Raw genomic sequence first — 14,518 nt, 5'->3', positions numbered from 1 at the left:
CAGGCTTCCTCATTCAGTTGCTCTTAGGTCCAACTCTGAAGTCTGCATTACAGGCAGCAACATCGCTAGCGATGTCGCAAGCAAAAGCACCCCGCCCCCGTCTTTTGTGCGTCACGGGCAAATCGCTGCCCGTGGCGAACAATATCGCCAGTACACGTCACACATACTTACCTTCCTAGCGACGTCGCTGTGGGCGGCGAACAACCTCTTTTTTAAGAGGGAGGTTTGTGCGACGTCACATAGCGGGCCGCCAATAGAATCGGAGGGGCGGAGACCAGCCGTATTAACAACACGCCCACCTCGGTGCCGGAGGACGCAGGAATGCTATTGTTCGCCGTTCCCAGGGTGTCACACGTAGCGATGTGTGCTGCCTCAGGAACGACGAACAACCTGCGTCCAGCACCAGCAATGATATTTGGGAAAGGAACGACGTGTCAACGATGAGGTGAGTATTTTTGATCGTTAGCGGCAGGGCTGTGGAGTCGTGGAGTCGGAGCTCATTTTGGTGGAGTCGGTATAAAATGCACCGACTCCGACTCCTAAAATATATAATAAATTGGGGACAGTAGTGCAATGCAGAATGTGCTGAATATTTTACTAAATAATAACATTTAGTATAATGCTCATATTTAAGTGAAAAATTTATTGTAGTACAATGTGAACATCAGACATTTAATTATTTTTATGATACAATAATCAAGATATTTGGATAGAGCATAAAATATACTTATTAGAATACAACTCTAGAACACAAAAAACTAATAAATTGTAAATATTTAATACAATATATATATATATACACACACAAGATAAATACACACAAGATATATATAATCTACTGTATATTACATAGTGTATTACATATTTACAATTTATTACAGTTTTTTGTGTTCTAAAGTTGTATCCAATAAATATATTTTATGTTCTATCCAAATATAGTGATTATTGTATCATAACAATTATTAAATGTCTGATGTTCACATACACATGTTCATGTACTACAATAAATTTTTCACCTAACTATAAGCAATATATGTAGGAGTCGGAGTCGAAGGTTTGGCTTACCGACTCCACAGCCCTGGTTAGCGGTCGCTCGTAGGTGTCACGCGCAACGACGTCACTAAAGAGGCCGGATGTGCGTCACGAATTCCGTGACCCCAGCGATATCTCGTTAGCGATGTCGCTGCGTGTAAGGCTATGTGCGCAAGTGTGCGTAATTCATGCAGTTACGCTGCGCTTTGTAGTGTCCTGTAGTGTCTATGGAGATTGTGCAGGGGCCGTGCGCACGTGGCGTCTTAGAGCGCAGCGCTTCGGCTGCTGCCCGAAGCACGCGTTCTAAGAAGTGACATGTCACTTCTTCCGTGCGCTTTGCCGGCAGCCCCTGCTCTTTCTATGGCAGGAGCTGCAGGCAGAGCGCACGTTCTCTGCCGGCACCATGCGCTTCAGAATGGAGCTTTTCAGCTGCGCTCTGAAGCGCACCTTTTAGGTGCGGTGCAGAGCGCACACGTGCGCACATAGCCTAAAGCGGCCTTGGGAATCTCCAGGTGATTTTGTCCATGGGCAAAGGTGAGCTTGACCATCACATATCTTCAGCTACGCAGCCCCATATTATGTATTTTGAGCTTCACTGTTTTATCATAGCCAGCATTAAAATTCAAGCAATTTGTGCTACAGTGCTCTTTTGTAAATATGGACTCGCTGAGCTACTATTTGCTTCTCATGTACGAGCTTTGTCACTGTTACCTTTTCTCAAGATCTGCTGTAATGACTAGTGATCGGCGAACTCGCAGATAACCGGGACTGACGGACCTAACCGGATTTTTAAAAAAAGTATCCGGCCCGTCATTGATCCCGGATATTTGACCGAACGCCAGTCCCCATTTAAGTCTATCGGACCAGAATCCGGCAATTAAAAATGGTGATAGAAGGGATAGGAGCAAGCGGGCTGTACTTAGAGGTTGTAACTACTCCCACAGCCGCCCATTCACTTCCGGGGCCGCTCATTAGGCTCATGAATATGCACTGCTTTCCCCGCCCACTGGCGTCTGTGATTGGTTGCAGTCAGACGCGCCCCCACCCTGAGTGGCAGCGTCTGACTCCTTCCAATCACAGACGCTATCCGTTATATTCGTGCACCCAATTTACACCTGGCTAAAAAAAAAACCACATCACTACCACATGCGGTAGTGATGCGTTTATTTTGTCAGGAGGTGTAGATTGGGTGCAGGAATATGGTTTAAAAATTTCAGCACCAAATCTACATCTCTTTGTAGAAAAATGCACGCTTTTCACTCCTTGTGGGTGCAGTTTTCTGCCAGGAGGTGCAAATTTGGTACTGAAATCTGATGCAGCACCAAATTTGCACCTCCTGGAAGAAAACTGCACTGAAACGGCATCAAAACCGTTTTTGTGCATTTTTTTGCCAAGAGATGCAGATTTGGTGCTGAAATTTTTACACCATATTCCTGCACCGAATCTCACCTCCTGGTAAAAAAAAAACACATCACTACTGTATCATACTGCATGCTGTAGTGATGCGTTTTTTTGCCAGGAGTTGTAGATTGGGTGCAGGAATATGGTGTAAAGATTTCAGCACCAAATCTGCATCTCTTGGGGGGAAAAAAATGCAGTTTTCTGCCAGGAGTTGCAGATCTGTAAACTCAGTGAGACTTCATGGTCAGGTTACCTGTGATCACAGGTGGAGGACCGTGGGAGCTTCCACTTGTGACCGCAACTAACTTGAGTGATGTCACCAATCATCGCACCTCAGTCTCTGCTTGAACCTCACAGCATTCGCGCATGTTCCATAATCGCGCGCTGTAGCAGAGCTGGAATCTACATGGGACCTCATGTGGATTACGTCGGAGTTGCAGGGGTGTTTTAGGGGTTAATAAAGTGGTGAAAGAGGGTGGTTTTTTGTCTTATTTCAAATAAAGGCTTTTTTCTGTGTTTCAGTTTATTTACTTTCACTTACAGATTAGTTATGGGGCTTCTCATAGATGCCTACCATTACTCATCTAGGGCTTAATAGTAGCTGTGGGCTGTGACTAACCCCTTCCTACACCAGGGCAATCGGTCAGAGCTGGGTAAAGTGCTGGGATTGTCAGATTTAATAAATGCGGCAATACTGGGAGGCTGTAGGTTGCTATTTTTAGGCTTGGGAGCTCCATGGGTCTCCCCAGCCTGAGAATACCAGCCCCAAATTGTAGGGCTTTATCATGGCTGAATATCAAAATTGGGGGGGACCGCATGCCATATTTTAAAATGATTGATTTATTTAAATAATTTTTAAAAAAACACATGCAGTTTCTTCTATTTTGATACACAGCCAAGATAAGCGCACGGCTGGGGGCTGCAGCCTATAGCCATATGCTTTATCTGTGCTGATATAATATGGGGGGACCCTATGCAAATATTTTTATTTACTTATTTTTACTGTACAATAGATCCGCAGACCGGGTCTGTGCTTGGAATCGTCAGACACGCTGTCAGTCAGCGTGGGGCTGCGTCTGACTGCAACCAATCACAGAAGAAAGATTTGGTCTGCACACAGTCTAATGAAAGAGTGCTGGCGGTATAGGACTATGTTCCAATAAATGCAGATAAATATCCACCACACTCAATAAATGATTTCAAATGTGGAACACTTTATTGAAAGCACTCAAGGGACAGAAAAAATAATTTCTTTTTCGTTCCTTTGGGAGACCCAGACCATGGGTGTTTAGCTTCTGCCTCCGGAGGACACACAAAGTACTACACTTAAAAGTGTAGCTCCTCCCTCTGAGCTTATACACCCCCTGGTAGCCAGTCCTAGCCAGTTTATTGCTTTGTGTCAGGAGGCATACATCCACACATGCATTCTCATCTGATTTGTTTGACTTTTGGAAAGAGTTTGAAGAAAAGCGGGTCCATGTCTGGACTCCCGGCATGTCCCTTCTCACCCCACTGTGTCGGCGGTGTTAAGGTTGATTTACAAGGCTGCAGCCTTACTTGCCGCGCTCCTTCACCATCCCTTCTGGGCTCTGGCTTGAAGTGGGAGCCAGCACGGTCTCCATGTCTGGCAGGAGTCCGGTCTCCATCCACAACCCCTTGAGGATTCTGTTGGTCCGGAGCACTCATCCCCAGGGACATGGCCCTGCGTCTCAGCAGCTAAGTACCTGAGATGTTTATGTTGGGGGTCAAGGTTCTTTATTGTAAGGGGAGAGTATGCTGTATGTGATTGTTTTAACGGCGGGTTCTCTAGCTTTTGCCTGAGAACCGCGCCGATGGTGCCTGCTTGTCGGCCTCGCCGCTTAAATTTAGGCCCCGGCTTCGCCGGAGGCCTAGTTTCATTTTCCTACCCTCGCATGTCACTCATGCAGAGGGACAGGTTTGGCTCCTCCCGGCGGCCGTTCTACACAGGGGAGGGACACTCCCCACTGCTGGGGCGTCCCTCCTTCCCTGCAGGTCTCTATAGCCCTCCAGTTCCCGCTCTTTTATAGGAACACCCTCTTCTCAGGCAGAGTTCACTCTGCTCTGGGACATCCTGCATTCTGCATCTCTGCTGAGGTGCTGCGACTGGGGGACCGGGCTTCGGGATCTGGAGGGCACACAACACCGCGCTCAGCGGTCTGGTAAGCCACAGCCGGTCTCCGGTTGTGGACCTCTGTATATTCTCCCTGGGGTTCATTCTTTGCAAAGCCCCCACTCCAGCAGCATGTCTCACACAAGGAGCAAGGCTCCAAAGCTTTATGCTGCATGCACTGCATGTAAGCTCCTGCTGCCTGAGCCGAGCACCTATCCACATTGTGATGTCCACTCTAACTTGGCGGTGCCACAGCCTGGAGTCTCACCCCCAGTGGTCTCTCAGGCTGCTGCTGCACCTGTGATTGAACCCCCGGCCTGGGTAGAGTCCTTTTCTAGGTCCATATCCCAGTCATTTGCTGAGTCCATGGGGCTTTTGTCCAGGACTTTGATGAATATGCATCAGTCCCCCTCACAGGGTGCCTCTAATACTCTTGACAGAGGACTCCTATCCTCTGACCTCCGTCCATCGGAGCTCACGGAGGATTCATCATCTGATCCCAGACCCCGTCCTTCTAAGAGAAGGCGCAGGGTTTCCTCCCCCTCCCCATCCCACGGCTCTGTCTCAAGAGCTGACTCTCAAGATGAGGAGGATGCCCTCACTGGGGGCTCGGAGGCTATGTATCCCATCGATTTCTCTGAGGGTGACTCAGATCTTAGTGATTTGATTGCTTCTATTAATTCTGTGCTGGATCTCAATCCGCCAGTGTCAGAGGAGCAACTCTCTTTGGCAGAAAAACATCAGTTTACCTCGCCTAAGAGAGTGAACAGTGTGTTCTTTAACCACTCCAGTTTTCAGACCGCTGTGACCCAGGGCCTGCCCTGACAAACGCTTTCCAAAGCGTGGTTCTGATGACCGGTTTCCATTTCCACCTGAGGTGGTCAAGGAGTGGTCTCACTCCCCAAAGGTAGACCCTCCGGTGTCTAGGCTATCAGCCCGGACCGTTGTGTCGGTGGCTGACGGCACCTCACTTAAGGATTCCACTGACCGTCAGATTGACCTTCTTGCCAAATCTGTGTATGAAGCTGCGGGGGCCGCGTTTTCCCCGACTTTTGCAGCAGTGTGGGCTCTCAAAGCCATCTCTGCTTCTCTAGAGGAGATGCATTCCCTCACCAAGGAATCTATGCCTGAGATGGTTACCTTAACTGCTCAGGCTTCAGCTTTTTCATCCTATGCCATGTCTGCCATGCTAGAGGTTGCTCACCGCACTGCGGTGGCTTCAGCTAATTCTCTTGTTATCCGCAGGATTTTGTGGCTTCGAGAGTGGAAGGCAGATGCTTCTTCCAAGAAGTTTCTTGCTGGGCTCCCTTTTGCTGGTTCACGGCTGTTTGGTGAACAGCTGGATGAAATCATTAAAGAAGCTACTGGCGGGAAGACTACTTCCATGCCACAAACCAAGACCAGGAAACCCGCCCAGGGTAGGAATCAATCGAGGTTTCGTTCCTTTCGTTCCTCCAACTGGTCTTCCTCTAAGCCTTCCGCCTCGTCCGCTAACTCAGCCAAGGATCAGAAATCCAACTGGCGCCCAAAAGCGCGTCCGCAGAAGACCGCAGGAGGTTCTGCCACTAAGGCAGCTTCCTCATGACTCTCGGCCCGCTCCAGCCACGTCCTTAGTCGGTGGCAGGCTCTCCCACTTTGGCGACGCTTGGTTAAAGCAAGTCTCCGATCAGTGGGTGAGAGACATCATATCTCATGGCTACAGGATAGAATTCTCTTCCAGCCCTCCAAACAGATTTTTTCTCTCAACTCCCCCCTGCTCCAAGGCCGCCGCCTTCTCGCAGGCTGTGGCGTCCTTGCAGGCAAACGGAGTGATTGTCCCAGTTCCCGCTCAGGAACGGTTCAGAGGTTTTTACTCAAATCTCTTCCTAGTTCCAAAAAAGGACGGTACCTTCCGGCCCATCCTGGATCTCAAGCTTCTCAACAAGCATGTCCGGGTGCGGCATTTTCGCATGGAGTCTCTGCGATCAGTCATTGCCTCTATGACCCAAGGGGAGTTCCTGGCGTCCATCGACATCAGAGATGCCTATCTACATGTGCCAATCGCAGTCTCACATCAGCGTTGGTTACGTTTTGCGATAGGAGAGGATCATTTCCAATTCGTGGCTCTCCCCTTCGGGTTAGCCACGGCCCCTCGGGTATTCACCAAGGTCATGGCGGCAGTGATTGCGGTCCTGCACCTCCAGGGGTTAGCAGTGCTTCCTTATCTGGACGACCTTCTGGTCAAGGGTACATCCAGCGCAGACTGTCAGCAGAGTGTTTCGCTCACTCTCGCCACCCTAGCCCAATTCGGGTGGATTGTCAATCTTCCCAAATCCACTCTGACTCCGACCCAGAGTCTCACGTACCTAGGGATGCAGTTCGAGACTTTGCCGGCACTTGTGAAGTTGCCCTTAGACAAACAGCTGTCACTCCGGTTGGCGGTGCGCTCTCTCCTGAGGCCCCGCCGTTATACCCTCAGGCGTCTGATGCAGGTGCTGGGTCAAATGGTGGCCTCCATGGAGGCGCTTCCCTTTGCCCAGTTCCATCTGCATCCTCTGCAGCTGGACATTCTCCGCTGTTGTGACAAGCGGCCTTCCTCCTTACAGAGGTTAGTGGCTCTGTCGCCACGGACCAGGAGCTCTCTTCAGTGGTGGCTTCGACCCCTCTCCCTGTCCCCAGGGCGCTCCTTCCTGACTCCGTCCTGGGTGATTCTCACCACGGATGCCAGCCTATCTGGCTGGGGAGCGGTACATCTCCACCACAGAGCGCAGGGCACTTGGACTCCGTCCGAGTCAGCCCTTTCAATCAATGTGCTGGAAACCAGAGCTGTGCTTCTAGCTCTCCTAGCCTTTCACCACCTGTTGGCGGGCAGGCACATTCGAGTCCAGTCAGACAACGCGACAGCGGTTGCCTACATCAATCACCAAGGCGGGACACGCAGTCGCCTGGCAATGTTGGAGGTCCAACGCATTCTTCAATGGGCGGAGGACTCCAAGTCCACCATATCCGCAGTCCACATCCCTGGCATAGAAAACTGGGAGGCAGATTATCTCAGCCGTCAATCCGTGGACGGTGGCGAGTGGTCCCTGCACCCGGCAGTGTTTTAGTCAATCTGCCGCAAGTGGGGCACTCCGGACGTGGACCTAATGGCATCCCGTCACAACAACAAGGTTCCGGTTTACGTGGATCGCTCCCACGATCCTCAGGCCTTCGCCGCGGACGCTCTGGTTCAAGACTGGTCCCAGTTTTGTCTGTCCTACGTGTTTCCCCCTCTAGCTCTCTTGCCCAGAGTCCTGCGCAAGATCAGAATGGAGGGCCATCGAGTCATCCTCATTGCACCGGACTGGCCCAGGCGAGCTTGGTATCCGGACCTGCTCCAACTGTCCGTGGAGATGCCGTGGCATCTTCCGGACCGTCCAGACCTGCTCTCGCAAGGTCCGTGTTTCCGCCCGAATTCTGCGGCACTCAAATTGACGGCGTGGCTCATGAGTCCTGGATTTTGACGGCTTCTGGTATTCCTCCTGAAGTCATCTCCACTATGACTCGGGCCCGTAAGTTTTCCTCCGTCAAGATCTATCACAGGACTTGGAAAATTTTCCTGTCCTGGTGTCGCTCTTCCGGCCATTCTCCTTGGCCGTTCTCGTTGCCGACCCTTCTGTCTTTTTTACAGTCCGGTCTGCAGCTAGGACTGTCCCTCAACTCTCTCAACGGACAAGTCTCAGCTCTATCAGTGCTGTTCCAGCGGCGTCTCGCCCGGCTGGCTCAGGTCCGCACCTTCATGCAAGGTGCGTCTCACATCATTCCGCCTTATCGGCGGCCCTTGGATCCCTGGGACCTTAACTTGGTCCTCACGGTATTGCAGAAACCCCCCTTTGGGCCTCTTAGGGAGGTTTCTTTGTCTCGTCTTTCTCAAAAGGTGGCCTTTCTAGTTGCCATAACTTCTCTCAGGAGAGTCTCTGATTTGGCTGCGCTCTCCTCGGAGTCACCTTTTTTGGTTTTTCACCAAGACAAGGTAGTTCTCCGTCCGACCCCAGACTTTCTTCCTAAGGTGGTCTCTCCCTTCCACCTTAACCAGGATATTTCCTTGCCTTCCTTCTGTCCGGCCCCTGTTCATCGCTTTGAGAAAGCGCTGCATACTCTAGATCTGGTGCGTGCTCTCCGGATCTATGTGTCTCGCACCGCTGCGCTTAGGCGTGCACCTCTCTTTTTGTGCTAACCACAGGGCGGTGCAAGGGTCTCTCTGCTTGGCCCTTTGGATTAGATCGACCATTTCGGACGCCTACCAGAGTACTCAGGTGCCTCCCCCGCCGGGGATCAAAGCACACTCGACCAGAGCTGTCGGTGCCTCTTGGGCTTTTAGGCACCAGGCTACGGCTCAACAAGTCTGTCAGGCTGCCACTTGGACTAGCCTGCATACCTTTTCGAAGCACTACCAAGTGCATGCTCATGCTTCGGCAGATGCGAGTTTGGGCAGACGCATCCTTCAGGCGGCTGTCGCCCACTTGTGAAGTTAGGCTCCGCCTACTTCTTAGTTTTTTCTGTTTATTCCCACCCAGGGACAGCTTTGGAACGTCCCATGGTCTGGGTCTCCCAAAGGAACGATAAAGAAAAAGAGAATTTTGTTACTTACTGTAAATTCTTTTCCTTATAGTTCCGTATTGGGAGACCCAGCTCCCTCCCTGTTGCCTGTTGGCAATTTTCTTGTTCCGTGTGTTATCACCGGCTGTTGTCGTGGACAGAGTCTCCGGTTGTTCCGGTTCTTACTCGGTTCTACTTGTGGGTGGCTATTCTCCTTCAGCTTTTGCACTAAACTGGCTAGGACTGGCTACCAGGGGGTGTATAAGCTCAGAGGGAGGAGCTACACTTTTAAGTGTAGTACTTTGTGTGTCCTCCGGAAGCAGAAGCTAAACACCCATGGTCTGGGTCTCCCAATACGGAACTATAAGAAAAAGAATTTACGGTAAGTAACAAAATTCTCTTTTTTCTTTAAGTGAGAAAAATAAAGTAACGTTTCAACCCTCCTGCAGCCATAGTGCGGGAGGGCTGGCATATCCTTGGTACATTTATCTGTAAAGCCAAATGACCATGAAAAACCTCTAAAACATCAATTTTATTAATTATTCATTAAAATACTCCCAATCTTAAAAACTTTGGGGTCATCCCCAGTAGTTCAACACTAGACAGAAAGTCGTGATTGTGAATAGTGTATAAGGTCCTAAAAATAGGGCAGTAGGCCAAGGGCGTGCGCCCCCCCGTCCGTGATTTTTTAGGGGATATCGGGATAGGGGGACCTAGTATTCCCTAATGTTTATCCCTACCTGGCAACGGAGGTGAATACACCTTAAAGTTTTTGGGTGCCCCCGTTCCTCGGTGGCTAGCCCTAAATGCCCCTGTCACTATTCCTGGCCTATAACCACCACCAGTGTATTGTGTTGGGGTGATTAAGTGGTCATGCGTAAAAGTCCTACGTCAAGACCTAATGTGAGTCAAAACACAGATATTATACATCACCTCAATCATTAGTTCAGCTAGTAAATCATACTGTTGAGGGAGATGTCAAAAAAGGAAATTCTGGGAAGATAAAGAAGGTCTTGACAGAAGGTATGATAGGCCCAACTGTCCTAGTACTTATCTTGCCAGGACCGTTATTGCTCCCATTGCTTCCGACGCGTTTCTCCCCAATATAGCGGGGTTCATCAGGGGAGATGTAAATTGCAAGTTGTCACTGTTTAATCTAGGCCATCAATCTATAATTGAAAAGATCATCTTTTAGGAAATGTATCACATTTCATCATCCCATGACCCATCGATCCTGAATTGCACATACCCTCATGCTTCCATATGTCCTTCCTATAATTGGGTCGTTTCCAGTTACCCTGTGGGGGTCCGGCTGCTATCCTGGATTACCCCGTCTCGTGCTGATTGTAATGGTGTCCTCCCAGATCAACAATACCTCATAAGGGAGGATCTGATGACAGTGAGTGCTTGGGATAGCAGCATTTCACTGTGGCACTGACTCCATAATAGTCTGGTGAGCCTGCTTCCTGAGTGTCTTTAAAGGGATTAAAGGTCCCAACCCCCTCAAAACTGGCCTATCATAAGTCCTTGCAGATTCAGGGATTCCAGTCTGCTACTGTGGGCGGTATCTCATATGCTTAGTATTTGACTGGGCTTTCTTCATTAAGCTGGATGATGTCATCCTAAGCTGTCATCTCAGTGGAGCACTGCACTCCACCCCTCATTATCATACAATGATGTTATCAGCACTTGTAAAACTCATTCATCCAGATCCGCCCACCTGATGTCTCATACCTTCTGAGCGGTGAACCACGTGGAGCGCAGCATGTACTCCACGTGTTTGGCCAGGCTTCCCTCATTCAGCTGGATGATGTCATCCTAGGCTGCCATCTCAGTGGAGCACTGCGTTCCACCCCTCATTACCATGCACTGATGTGTCGGCACCTACAGTCACGTTCAACCAGGACGTTCAGAAAAGCCTACCTATTCGCCGCTGCCCTCCTCCATCTGCCACATTGCCACCACTCCCTCCGATCTGCTGCCCGGCCCCTCCCCCTCGTGATCGGTGCCCGCCCCCTCTCCTCCGTTATGTGCTGTGCGCCCCCTCTCCTCCGTTATGTGCTGTCCGGCCCCTCCCCCTATTGATCGTCTGCCCGCCCCCTCTCCTCCGTTATGTGCTGTGCGTCCCCTCTCCTCCGTTATGTGCTGCGCGTCCCCTCTCCTCCATTATGTGCTGCGCGCCCCCTCTCCGCTATGTTCTGCGCGCCCCCTCCCCTCCGTTATGTGCTGCTCGCCCCCTCCTTGATGTGCTGCCCGCTCGCCCCCTCCCCTGTCACCCCCGTGATCCGGTACCCGCCCCCTCCCCTGTCACCCCCGTGATGTGGGCTCCCTCCCCTGTAACCCCAGTAATGTGCGCTTCCTCCCCTGTCACCCCCGTGATGTGCGCTCCCTCCCCTGTCACCCCCGTGATGTGCGCTCCCTCCCCTGTCACCCCCGTGATGTGCGCTCCCTCCCCTGTCACCCCCGTGATGTGCGCTCCCTCCCCTGTCACCCCCATGATGTGCGCTCCCTCCCCTGTCACCCCCGTGATGTGCGCTCCCTCCCCTGTCACCCCCGTGATGTGCGCTCCCTCCCCTGTCACCCCCGTGATGTGCGCTCCCTCCCCTGTCACCCCCGTGATGTGCGCTCCCTCCCCTGTCACCCCCGTGATGTGCGCTCCCTCCCCTGTCACCCCCGTGATGTGCGCTCCCTCCCCTGTCACCCCCGTGATGTGCGCTCCCTCCCCTGTCACCCCCGTGATGTGCGCTCCCTCCCCTGTCACCCCCGTGATGTGCGCTCCCTCCCCTGTCACCCCCGTGATGTGCGCTCCCTCCCCTGTCACCCCTGTGATGTGCGCTCCCTCCCCTGTCACCCCCGTGATGTGCGCTCCCTCACCTGTCACCCCCGTGATGTGCGCTCCCTCACCTGTCACCCCCGTGATGTGCGCTCCCTCACCTGTCACCCCCGTGATGTGCGCTCCCTCACCTGTCACCCCCGTGATGTGCGCTCCCTCACCTGTCACCCCCGTGATGTGCGCTCCCTCACCTGTCACCCCCGTGATGTGCGCTCCCTCACCTGTCACCCCCGTGATGTGCGCTCCCTCACCTGTCACCCCCGTGATGTGCGCTCCCTCACCTGTCACCCCCGTGATCTGTGCTCCCTCACCTGTCACCCCCGTGATCTGTGCTCCCTCACCTGTCCCCCCCCGTGATCTGTGCTCCCTCCCCTGTCCCCCCGTGATCTGTGCTCCCTCCCCTGTCACCCCCGTGATCTGTGCTCCCTCCCCTGTCACCCCCGTGATCTGTGCTCCCTCCCCTGTCACCCCCGTGATCTGTGCTCCCTCCCCTGTCACCCCCGTGATCTGTGCTCCCTCCCCTGTCACCCCCGTGATGTGTGCTCCCTCCCCTGTCACCCCCGTGATGTGTGCTCCCTCCCCTGTCACCCCCGTGATGTGTGCTCCCTCCCCTGTCACCCCCCTGATGTGTGCTCCCTCCCCTGTCACCCCCCTGATGTGTGCTCCCTCCCCTGTCACCCCCCTGATGTGTGCTCCCTCCCCTGTCACCCCCCCTGATGTGTGCTCCCTCCCTTGTCACCCCCTGATGTGTGCTCCCTCCCCTGTCACCCCCGTGATGTGTGCTCCCTCCCCTGTCTCCCCCGTGATCTGCGCTCCCTCCCCTGTCTCCCCCGTGATCTGCGCTCCCTCACCTCTCACCCCCATGATCTGTGCTCTGCTCACCTGTCTCCCCCGTGATCTGCGCTGCGCTCCCTCTCCCACCTCTCACCCTCCCCGATCTGCTGCCTCCTTCATCTCCTGTGATCCTGCTGCCTAGATCCATCCTGTAAGGTAACTAGCCCCAATCTCACCTCCCACTCCCCTTCCCTCCCATCCCCCCTTCCCCCCATCCTCTGCCGCTCCTGCATCCACTGCGCCCTCTCCCATCCGCCCCCACCCTATCCCAGCCGCCGCCGTCTCACATTCACAGATGCTCCCTTTATGTGCCGCTGCCCCCCATCTGCCGCCCCCATCTGCCACTGTTCTGATCCATCCTGTAAGTATTGTTCGTGGCTCTTTCTTTGTCGCTCCATTGGGAGACCCAGACAATTGGGTGTATAGCTACTGCCTCCGGAGGCCACACAAAGTATTATACTTTAAAAAGTGTAACCCCTCCCCTCTGCCTATACACCCCCCCGTGCATCACGGGCTCCTCAGTTTTTATGCTTTGTGCGAAGGAGGCACACATGCACGCATAGCTCCACAATTTAGTCAGCAGCAGCTGCTGACTATATCGGATGGAAGAAAAGTGGGCCCATACAGGGCCCCCAGCATGCTCCCTTCTCACCCCACTCTGGTCGGCGGTGCTGTTAAGGTTGAGGTACCCATTGCGGGTACATAGGCAGGAGCCAACATGCTGTTTTCCTTCCCCATCCCTTAAGGGCTCTGGGTGAAGTGGGATCCTAATCGGTCTCCAGGCACTGGGACCGTGCTCCCTCCGCAGCCCCTGGGGAATCTGCTGGACAGGAGCTGGGTATCGTCAGGGACAAGGCCCTGCTACTGTGAGGTACTCTGTGTCCCCTTGGGGACGGCGCATGGAGCGCTTGTGTCATACACGCTGCAGCACTGCTGGGTGTGTTAGTGCGCCGGGACTACCGCGCTGACCGCGCTTGTTTGCCGGCCGCGCTTATAACTCTAGTCCCCGGCTTCTGCGGCCTAGTGTATTGAACTCCCGCCCCTGGGCCTGCCAGTCAGGGGGAAGGGCGGGACGGTCGGTATGACGCCGACGGTGAGGGCTGGAGCACACTTCGCTGTCCTCCTCCCCCCTCACTGTTCACTATGGGGCGCAGATTCCCGCACTTTTATGGTTCCGCCCTCGGCTTCCTCCTCCCCTCGGAACGCCGGCAGCCATTGTTATATGGCAGATTCTGCCGGTGGAGTCTCAGAATGCGCGCACTGTTTGGCAGCACTGCAGCTCTAGGAGAGGGGGTTCATAACCGGTCGCCATGCGCTGGGACCGGACTCCATCCGCAGCCCCTGGGGGATTCTGACGGAAGGAGACAGGACATCATCAGGGACAGAGCCCTGCATCCATAAGGTACTCTGTGTCCCCTTTAGGGGACGCTGCATACAGCACCTAGGTTACAAACGCTGCAGCGGTTGCGGTGTGGTTTGTGAGTCCGGGACTACCGCGCCGACCGCGCCTGTTTGCCGGCCGCGTCTTTAACTTTAGTCCCCGGCTCTTGCGGCCTAGTACCATATACTCCCGTTCCCGGGCCTGACAGTCAGGGGTAACGACGGGACGGCCGACGGGACGTCGGCAGTGAGGGCTGGAGCATACTTGGTATCCTCCTCCCCCCTCACTGTGCACTGTGGGGCACCAGTTTCCCAATCGGGTGCTGGCCCCCCTTAGGTGCCGAAGTGTT

The 14,518-nt window shown here is 53.3% G+C and overlaps 1 protein-coding gene across 5 annotated transcripts in view; it reads left to right on the top strand.

Moving 5' to 3' along the window:
* LOC142289837 (uncharacterized) overlaps nucleotides 1-14,518 on the top strand; it is a 228,775-nt gene that overhangs the window by 174,215 nt on the left and 40,042 nt on the right. The window lies entirely within an intron of this gene.

Source organism: Anomaloglossus baeobatrachus, chromosome 2 (assembly GCF_048569485.1).
Source record: "Anomaloglossus baeobatrachus isolate aAnoBae1 chromosome 2, aAnoBae1.hap1, whole genome shotgun sequence".
NCBI lineage: Eukaryota > Metazoa > Chordata > Amphibia > Anura > Aromobatidae > Anomaloglossus > Anomaloglossus baeobatrachus.
This window is presented reverse-complemented; position numbering and strand designations above follow the sequence as displayed.